Genomic DNA, 11,248 nt, shown 5'->3' on the forward strand with positions numbered 1-11,248 from the left:
GATTTGGATACAAGTTTAGGTTTTGTTTAATATTTAATTTTTATTGAAGTTCTTGCTTTAATTAAATTAAGTTTGACTTGGTTCTAAAATAAAATAAAAGAAAAAAAAAATTATTTTTTGTTTTTTTTAAGAAATTAGAATAGTTGTTCTTTTCACTTAATTATTTCTATTCGTAATTTTGCTAAAACTTTGATTTTTATTATCTGCACATGTGTTTAATTGAGTTTTCATTCGTGCATATTTTAGTTATGTGTTTAAAGTTATTGTTTTTAGTCAACGCGTGTTTCGATACTTGTCTGATTAGACATAGGGTTCCCGTTTTTTCGGCTATTGCAAGCATGATTGACTAAGTTCGGTAACTCGGGTTGTGGATCAATGTCGTTTGTATGGTTTATTAGTTCTCCTAAGAAATTATTGATAAATTTTTATTTGGTTGAACCCAAAAATTGACGGAATCGTTGATAAATCGCTAGCTCTTGCCTCTTGTTTTGTTGTTGACGTTAGGCACATCAAAACCTTGATTTAATTTAGGATTTTAATCAACTCAATTTGTACATAAAATTCGGTTGATGCGTAATAAGAGTTTTTATTTTTTTCCGTTTGGATGTGGCCAATTTACTCGATCGTTAGTAATAAAATTTCATCTTATTAATGCCTTGATTGGATTAATAAGAAAATGAGTAAGGCCTAGGAAATTAGTAAACGGTGGAAGCAAATAGACGTTAGACCCGTAACCCGAGCGTTTGGTAAAATTGTTTCAATTAATCTGTTTAGTTTTGGTTGCGTTATTAGATTTATATTTTTGAAAAATTGATAAAATTTCAGTTTCATTTTGATAGTTTACTCAAGCTTCTCTCACTTTGTTTACTGTTTTCAAAATCGTAAAAGACAAAAAAAAGATTTTCAAAACCCATTTTTCAGCAACAGGATTTCACTAAACTTTTATAAATACTTTGATACTCAGTGGTCCCTGTGGAGTACGATCCTGGACTCATCCTTGATACAACTTGACACTTTTACACTTTGAAGCACAACTCAGAACGAGTCAAGTTTTTGGCGCCGTTGCCGGGGACCAATTGGTGTCATCGAAGTGTTTCTCGGATTTCAGAGAGGTGTTAAAGAGTTGTGAACGTCTTCACAGCCTGGGTGATATCTACTTCCTCTCCTTTGACTTGTTTGCTTTTATACTGCGTTTGTATGACTAGTTCAGCTAGAGATAACACATTTAGACTAGTCAGGATAGACTCATCCATCTCATTATCGAGTGAACCTGTTTCACTTGAATCACCATCTGACACGTGTAACATCATGGCTGAAAATGAACCTCATGATATGGAGAACCCTAATAGGACACTCAGAGAATATTTGCAGCCTGTTAGGACCAGCACCCCATCCTGCATTATTCTACCTTTGAATGCAAATGCTTTTAATTTTAAACCTGGGATGATTCCATTGTTATCTTATTTTCATAGCATTGAATCTGAAAACCCATATTTGCATATTAAAGAGTTTGAAGAAGTTTGTTCCACATTCATGGATAGAACATGCACCGAGGAGGTAATAAGATTGATATTGTTTCCATTTTCTTTAAAAGACAAGGCAAAAATCTGGTTTTATTCCTTAAGGCCAAGATCAATGTCAGATTCAATGCTATGAAAATGAGGTAACAATTGAATCATCTCAGGTTTAAAATTAAAAGCATTTGCATTCAAAGGTAGAATAATGCAGGATGGGGTGCTGGTCCTAACAGGCTGCAAATATTCTCTGAGTGTCCTATTAGGGTTCTCCATATCATGAGGTTCATTTTCAGCCATGATGTTACGCGTGTCAGATGGTGATTCAAGTGAAACAGGTTCACTCGATGATGAGATGGATGAGTCTATCCTGACTAGTCTAAATGTGTTATCTCTAGCTGAACTAGTCATACAAACGCAGTATAAAAGCAAACAAGTCAAAGGAGAGGAAGTAGATATCACCCAGGCTGTGAAGACGTTCACAACTCTTTAACATTTCTCTGAAATCCGAGAAACACTTCGATGACACCAATTGGTCCCCGGCAACGGCGCCAAAAACTTGACTCGTTCTGAGTTGTGCTTCCAAGTGTAAAAGTGTCAAGTTGTATCAAGGATGAGTCCAGGATCGTACTCCACAGGGACCACTGAGTATCAAAATATTTATAAAAGTTTAGTGAAATCCTGTTGCTGAAAAATGGGTTTTGAAAATCTTTTTTTTGTCTTTTACGATTTTGAAAACAGTAAACAAAGTGAGAGAAGCTTGAGTAAACTATCAAAATGAAACTGAAATTTTATCAATTTTCCAAAAATGTAAATCTAATAATGCAACCAAAACTAAACAGATTAATTGAAACAATTTTACCAAACGCTCGGGTTACGGGTCCAACGTTTATTTGCTTCCACCGTTTACTAATTTCCTAGGCCTTACTTCTTTTCTTGTTAATCCAATCAAGGCATTAATAAAATGAAATTTTATTACTAACGATCGAGTAAATTAGCCACATCCAAACGGAAGAAAATAAAAACTCTTATTATGCATTAACCGAATTTTATGTAAAAATAAGTTGATTAAAATCCTAGATTAAATCAAGGTTTTGATGTGCCTAACGTCAACAACAAAACAAGAGGCAAGAGCTAGCGATTTATCAACGATTCCTTCAATTTCGGGTTCAACCAAATAAAAGTTTATCAATAATTTATTAGAAAAACTAATAAACCATAGAAAACAAATGACATTGACCCACAACCCGAGTTACCGAACTTAGCCACTCATGCTTGCAATCGCCCAAAAAACGGGAACCCTATGTCTAATCAGACAAGTATCGAAACACGCGTTGACTAAAAACGATAACTTTAAACACATAACTAAAATATGCACGAATGAAAACTCAATTAAACACATGTGCAGATAATAAAAATCAAAGCTTTAGCAAAATTATGAATAGAAATAATTAAGTGAAAAGAACAACTATTCTAATTTCTAAAAGAAAACAAAAAATATTTTTTTTTTCTTTTATTTTATTTTAGAACCAAGCCAAACTTAATTTAATTAAAGAAAGAACTTCAATAAAAATTAAATATTAAACAAAACCTAAACTTGTATCCAAATCCAATCAAATAACAAAATAAGAAAGCAAGATAAAAGAAAAGAGAGAGAGAGAGAAGATGCAGCAACAGAGGAGCTGCTGCTGGCCTGCTGTAGCGGTGGCAGCTTGTAGCTCTGCTAGCTGGCCGTGGAGGCTGTTGGAGGGCTGAAAATTTGGAGCAGACAGCAGAGGAGCTGCTGCTGGTGTTGCCGGATGGTGGTTCGGGTCAGAGGAGATACAAGGGAGAGTTCAGGGACTGCTGCTGCTGTGCAGGCTGTAGCAAGATGAAGGCCGAAGGGACTACTGCAGCGAAGGAGAAACAGGGGAAAGAGGAAGCAAAGAGAGAGATCACTGAGGAGAGAGGGAAAGAAAAGACAAATTAGAGAGGAAGAGAAGAGATTAGCTGGGAAAAAAAGAGTGAGAGGAAGAATAAGTAGGAGAAAATAAAAGAGAGATAACAGAGAATGCAAAGACAAGAAGAAGAAAAGAAAAAACAGAGGAGAAGAGAGTGGGAGAGATGGTGCGCAGGGCACCCGCACACCGGGAAGAAGAAGAAGATGTTAAATAAGGGAAGAGGGAACCACAGCTGCCCTCGACCCGTGAAGCCATCAAGCTGACCCGGTTATCCAACTCGACCCGAATTGGAAAGGGTTGACCCGGTAACTTGATTTTTTTCATTTTTTTCATTCTCTGTTCATCGCAAATCTGACTCTTTTGGAGCCCGTTTCTCGCAAAACTCAAAACACGAAAGTTGTAGATAATCTTTTCCTCTTTCTCCAGAAATTTGAATCATCTCAATCGGAATTCAGACGGAAAATTTATGCACGAAATACGAACAGGTGTCGATTTTGGTTTTCGAAAATTTTCCTGCGATAAAAAATTCATAAATTGTGCAATGAAACTCAAGAATGATAATTTTTGCACTTTGTTAACATATTGGACAATTTTGGGCATTTAATTAAAAATATAAACCGTAAAGTCCGGGTTAAGATGCCCAATTACACAGTTTTGACGCGTAATCAACCACCCAACCTCTAGCCAAAGTGCCATTACCTCTTGTTGAAATGCTATATGAAGTGGTTGTAATGTCTATTATTTCTTAAATACTTTAAAAATGAGTTGCTGAACCTGAAAAAAACTAATTTTTGACTCAAAAATTTAGAAAGCACTTTTTAAAAGAAAAATCCTAGGGCTTAGGAATTAAGGTACAAGTTTGGAAGGTCACTAAACCAAATAATCTTTTGAGTAGGCCAACTAGCTCCGTCATTCTTTATGGCAAAGTTTGTATTTCTCAAAAAAACAAAACAAAAGAGAGTCAATGTGCACTGGAGGTTTAACCAAATAAAGCATTCGCTTAAATCCATCAATAAAACAATATACAATGATTATCCACATCCATCACGTAAGAGACAGGAAAATGGCATTTTTTAGAGACCATAGGCTTGCCTTGTTTATTCATGGAAGAAGATAGGAGCAGTGTAAGACAGATGGGGATATTGCTCAAGGAAACATGTTGGAACAGAATAAATATTATCAGTGTAGTATCCTCATGTGAGAGAGATAGCCAGAGTTGGGTTTTGGATTCCTCAGCATTCTATTCTTCAAAATCTTTAAAGCATTTGACTAGATCCTTTAAGTCCTTTCCCCTCTGGAAAGCTAAAGTCCCCTCTAAGAAAAAGGTGCTTACTTGGTTGTTCTTAATAGAGTCACACTACCATGTCCAAGAATTTGTTAAGGAGATGTCTTATTCCCTTTGCTATATATTCTTAATCCATCTATGAACTTCTTCTTTTGCTGTTCAAAAAAGAAAAAAAAAGAAAAAAAAGAATTAACACTAACTACCTGTTGCAGAGTAGGAGGCCATTGAAGGCATTATCTTTGGATGTTGTTTCTTGTGTTTTGATAGCTCAGAATCTGCATCACATCTTTTTTTACATTGTTCTTTCTCTTGGGGGATTTAGAAAAAGTTATTTGCTGTTTTAGGAGAGAAATGGGTTTGTCCAGATTTGGTGGTGGATTTTATTAGTATCTCTTTTACAGGATTTGGGAAGGGTGTAGATGGTTTTGTCTTGTGGGTTTGTGGTGTCTTTGCAGTTTTATGGGGAATTTGTATGGAAGGGAATGCTCATTAATCATTATCTTCTCAAGGAAGGGGACTTCTGATACTTTGCTTTGGGATAGGATTTAGTACTTGGCTTCTCTCATCATTTGCAGCGAACTATTTTAAAGGGTTGCCTTTCTCGTATTTTCGCAGAGATTGGAAGGCAGTTTTATTTTGATTGTTTTGTAGTCTATTTTGGTTTCTTATTTTCATAGTGGGGATCTAATTCTCCTCTTTGTACATTCTTTTCTCTACAATGAATATATCTTCTTTTTCTATAATATACACACACAAATATATATATATATATATATATATATATATATATATATCATCAGCCTAATATGTTACGCACTCCATGCATCAGTAATTGCCATAAAATAAAATACAATAAAGTGACTACATCAGTAAGTAGAAACAGATATCTATATATATATCTATATATATATATATATATATATATATATATCTTACAATCTTTAAAAAAGAGAGGAGCCACTATCTGGAAGGCGTAAGTGGTGTGAACCACACTATAAGGATAGTGCAAAGATATCTGAATTAAAAGCCACAAATATGAAAGAGAGAAATAAATAAAAACAAGCAAGGGATTAATTGGCGAAGTGTTTGTGCTTGGGACGAAATTTCTCTTGAATATGGAATTGTATCCTTAGTAGTTCACATGCTCTCACAGAGGCAGTTGACAACACATTTAATCACAACATCAATCCAAGGATTTGTGTTGTGTTATATTTTTGTAGCTTGGATAGAAATTTGAGCCATCTGCCTGTTGAATCTTCAATGGTATTACGTGAGCTGCATTCTTATCTTTCTTGGGTCATAGTGGGTTGGTTTCCTCTGGTCGCGAGTGTGTGTGTGTATCTAGCCAAGAGTGTCTATGGTACATCTGTGTACAGTTATTGTAAGATATCATCATTTGATCTCAATTACTCATTGGTAATTCAAATGCCTTTTTTTTTTTTTACTTTTCTCAATCTTTATATTTATAGTTTTTCACATGTATATGATTTGTATCTTATTGTAAATTTGTTCTAACGGTTTGTTCACTGAGAGGCTTTCCCTTTTCCTCATGCAGATCATTTCTGCCATTACTGGAGGAATTACTGATCTATCTTTTCATACTGTTGGCTATACATGGCAAATTATTAACTGATTCTTAACAGCATCATATTCTGTGAGTAAGTTTGAATTTGTTGCTTTTCATTTGTATTCTTTGCTTTGGAAGCTCCTTTCCTCTTCCATTTGTTTTAACATAAAATAGGTGCCGGAGACATTTTATGATATCTTCTTTTTGCCTTCATGGTCCTCCTTATCTTGATGAAGTTTTAGCTTAAGATATCATGCTCAATGGGTTAAATTATGCTAAAATTTCTGAAATTTTTTATTTTGGCATGTCTTGCAATGAAAGCCCTGGCCAACGTTGTTTCTGCACAAGTTTTGTGGGAAATTTTGATAATTTTATCAATTTTGGCTGAAATTTTGGGAATTTATATTATTATGGAGAAAATGTCACTGAATAATATAAAGTTTGCTGAAATTGTTGTTGCATTTAGCCAGGAGAATCAAAAGCTCAGAGCACCCATGCAACGAAAGCCCTGGCCAACTTTGCTTCTGCATAAGTTTTATGGGAGATTTTGAGTGAATTTATGGAATTTTGAATTTTTACAAAATGAAAAATATCATTGAATTTTGTAAATTTTGTTGGAAATCTTGTTCCATTCAACCTCAAGAATCAAAAGCCCAGAGCACCCATGTAAACAAAATGAAATCCCAAACAGTCAGGTTTAACATTACTATGCCCAAATAAACTCCCAGACCCATGCATGTACGGATGTACCTAATTTGGAAATTTGGAAGTTCGTAACATCTCAGTGCATTGTCAGTCACCATTGCCTTCTCGTTCATCTTGTTGATCTTAGTCGGAGATTTGTCATTTCTTGAAGGCCAATCTACTGCCTTCTTGTTTGATGGCAGCGGGTTGACTTTAATATCGTTATAGAGGCTGATCCTTTAGGCTATGCTTGATTTTTGGTATGTCTGTTCCTAGGAACAGAATGGTTATGGTATTGGAATATAATAGATTACAAATCATCATAAAGCAAATGACAATGCAAAAATATTTGTTAATCCATAACACTGAATAGAATGATTATTTCCTGATTTCACTGTGGGAATGTGTATTTTTTATCGTATTGCATATTTGATCGAATAGCAACCTTGCATTGTCATGACATTTGCTTCGTGATGACAAACTCTTCTTCTGTCAGCTATCAAATCTGTGCTATAACTATATTAGTCCTAGGAAACAACATTCTGTAAACCAAACACAGCCATAGAGTCAATTTGGTTTGTCAGACCCTTTCACTCTTTAAAGCCTACTCGTTATATGAACTTTAATTGTTAGCTCACTTGAGCCATATCAATATTTCCTTCAGAGAATCATCCTAGAATTGAGATTGAGATTTGAGATGGAGATATATCATTTCATGGAAACAAAATTATTTAAGTTAAGAGTTACTTGTTAGCAACCTTATCCAAAAATACACATATATTTCTTTTTACAAGGACCCCAAAATTGAGGTTGAGATTTCATGTCATCCAAAGTATATTTTGATTTTATTTTTGCTTAGCGTATAAACTAAAATTTATTTTAAAAGTAGGTTTGGAAATCAAGCTCAAGTCACTATCTGTTGAGGACCTATTTGTATTAAGGATTTTGATTGGAAAAAGGAAAGGTAAGGATTTTGATTGGAAAAAGGAAATGTAAGGAAAATAAGAATAAAGCTCATTTTCAACTATATTTTCCCTTTATATCAAATACTAGTGAAAAAAAAATTATTTTAATATAGTGAAATTTTTTTAAAAAAATCAAATACAAATGGTATGTAAAATCATATTTGTATTTATTGATTTGGTATATTTTTTATTATTTTTTTATTTTTCTTGATAACTAAATTTTTTTAAATGATTTTTTTAAATATTTTTCTTTTCTTTTTTTAAAACTTATCAAGTTTCAAACAGGTACTAAATGTTTTGTTAGTACAGAAATATTTGATACAAAGAATCTTTATTTTGGTTTATATGTTGTACAAATGTTTCAATTTGTTTTCAACAATATTACACCAAGTAGACTACAAAAAGTAGGATCCACTTGGCAAATGGTACACCTTTCCTGACCCATGTGACATTAGTATAGGCATGAAAATTTATGCAAATCTAAATTGTTTTATTTTCGCTTTGAATTTAAAGTAAAATTTAATTTGAAATAAACTGGAAAAAAGAAAAAAAAAAGATTAAGAAATTTACTCGAATTTGAAACATACATTGAAACTTTAAAATTTAAATTTTACAAAGAAATTATAATTGATACATTCTAATGGATTAAAAGTAAAATGATAGTGAAGTATAATAGAGATTATACAATAAATATATTAAATTATAATAGATCAACTCTATTTCATTCTTTCATATTTTTATAATAATAATAAAAATGCTGTGAGATTTGACAAAAAAAGATGACGATCTTTTTTGAGATTTTAAAATTTTCAGACTTTTCGTGTGTTTTTAAAAATCTCACATTCCTTAGATATTTGATTTTTGGAGCACTTATACTTTGAAAAAAAAAATTATTTATTTTTTTCAAATAAAAAAGAAGAGCTCTATCTTTTTGGTAATAGTCATGACAACAGTTTTTAGTGTGGTGGTATTGATTGTATTTCTCTTTTAGTTTTTGGAATTATTATTGTAAAACATTAATCCTTTTAATTTATTTTCTTTTTTTAAAGGAATGTTACATTGAAGTAGAGAACCTTAAATAAATGTACAAAAAAATTCATCTAATCACTACCCAATAAGTTAATCAAATACCATTTTATCTATTAAAAAAAAGAGGATAATTTATTAGAAAATCGTATGTTCCAAGAAGTTTAACATTTCATTACTAACCAAAGTTTTAAAATAAATAAAAATATCTAGGTATTATAAAATCATATGGTCCAAGAAGTCTAACAGTTTCTAACTAACTAAAGTTTTAAAATAAATAAAAAAAATATCTAGAAAGACTTAATACCTTCATCTTCTGTTTAAAATATTACAAATGAGGTTTTGTAAATGTTTTACATGTCTCATTAAAAAGCATAAGTGCTCCAAAGTTCAAATATTATCTACACTTACTATTTAGGAATTTTAATTAAGAAATTAATAATTTAAATGCATTTGTAAGACAGCCAAGTTTAGAAAGTATTTTGATGAAAATCTTCTTTCATATGAGAAATATATATATATATATATATATATATATAGCATTAAAATTTTTACCTTTACAAGTATATAAGAGATTAAAAAAGAAAGATTTGTAACATATAAAAAATAAGGAAACAACTAATTATATAAAAATAATTAATGCGGGTTTTAAATATTACCCACTCCAAGTCTATATAAATCCATTTATTGAATTCATTTTTTTGTGTGAAAGTGAGAAAAGTCATAGAACTCTTTTTTTTTTTTTTTAGGTGTGGAAGAAAGATATAATGAGTTTCACTGCAACATTGAAATTTTTTGTTTCAATGGTCGATGTCACTCTCCTTTTGAAGTATTTCAAGTGGAAGGATTTTTGCTTAGGAGCTCTTAAGGCAAATCGATGCATACAACCATGGGAGGAGGACGATCCTTGTTCTTGGCAAATTAATGAAAGAATAGTAGTATGATAAACTATAATCCAATAAAACAAAAAATGAAACGGACTGTATATTAGTTCATTTCATTTTTTTCTTTGTGTATTTTTAATGTTGATTTTAATTGAATGATATGATATGTGCATTTCTCCTTCATTTATATGTCTCCTTTGTTTTCACTTTTTTCAAATTGATCTAAAAGTTTGAGACACCATGACCACTAAATTACGGTCTTCTTGCAAATTTTGATGGGTTTGAGATCGTTTATATACTTCAAATTTTGAAAAAAGGGCATCCTCCTTTGGCTACTTATACCTTTATTTTCTTTGCATGTTAATTTTTATAGTTTTACTTATTTGGCAGCGAAGGTCATGACACCACATAAAATCTTAAAAGAAAATTATTTGGATAAAAATATAAATACACTAATGCTACACTTACCTACCAAACATCACATTTTTCTTACATACTGATTTAATAATTGTACCCACTACTTTATGAGTATTATATTATGTATGTATAGTACAATTACTTAAAGCAGTGAATAAGAAAAAGTGTAATATTTGACAGGTAAGTGTAGCATTAGTGATGTAAATAATCCTAATATCTCTTCTTAATATGCTTAATCACTCACACAATAAAATCTTAATATACATTATGATTAATACATATTTAAAATGCTCCATATGCAAAATACAGAATAAACTCATTTCAACTATTATTATAGAAACTATAACATACATACTAAATGGTACAAATGCAGCCTTAACATTATCTCAACAATACAAACAGCCATACCTAGCTATATATATATATATAAAATCTATTCAATGAAACAAGAGCTAGCTAGTGATCCCATTAGAGAATTCCCCAGGCGGCTTCAAAACTTCAATCATGAACCTATCCTACAAAATTAAATAATATTCAGCATCCCCAAAAAAAAATTAAAATTGAAACAAGAATTACAAATTATTTTTATAATAGCAATAATAATAATAAGCCTTGAGCTAGAACAATGAATTTATATACTAGTAATTTTTTGTTTAATTTTTCATCACATAAAATTTATTTTTATATAAATCCCTTTTTTCCTGGGACTCATTGGGGACTATCTATGCTAACAGTTTATTTTCTCACCTCATATTTTTTTTCCTCCCTTCCATTAACTCATAAGGCTTAAAATCCAATGAACTACAATAATGAACACGAAAAGTAATCGGCCAGTTATGATTTGGACACTTTCATTACTCTATCCTTTTCAAGAGGGTATCACGAGAGCATTTTGAGAAAACTCAAGTTAGGGGTGAACTCACATTAAAATGTACATAACAGTCTATGTGAAATAATAGGGGAAAG

General features: G+C 31.8%; 1 long non-coding RNA gene across 1 annotated transcript; it reads left to right on the forward strand.

Moving 5' to 3' along the window:
• The first annotated feature begins 1,948 nt into the window (after positions 1 to 1,948).
• Positions 1,949 to 10,048, forward strand: LOC131165869 (uncharacterized). The gene is made up of 2 exons (XR_009139679.1): positions 1,949 to 6,393; positions 9,731 to 10,048. It is a non-coding gene; the product is annotated as an uncharacterized LOC131165869 (long non-coding RNA).
• Positions 10,049 to 11,248: the final 1,200 nt, after the last annotated feature.

Source organism: Malania oleifera, chromosome 10 (genome assembly GCF_029873635.1).
Source record: "Malania oleifera isolate guangnan ecotype guangnan chromosome 10, ASM2987363v1, whole genome shotgun sequence".
Classification (NCBI taxonomy): Eukaryota; Viridiplantae; Streptophyta; class Magnoliopsida; order Santalales; family Ximeniaceae; genus Malania; species Malania oleifera.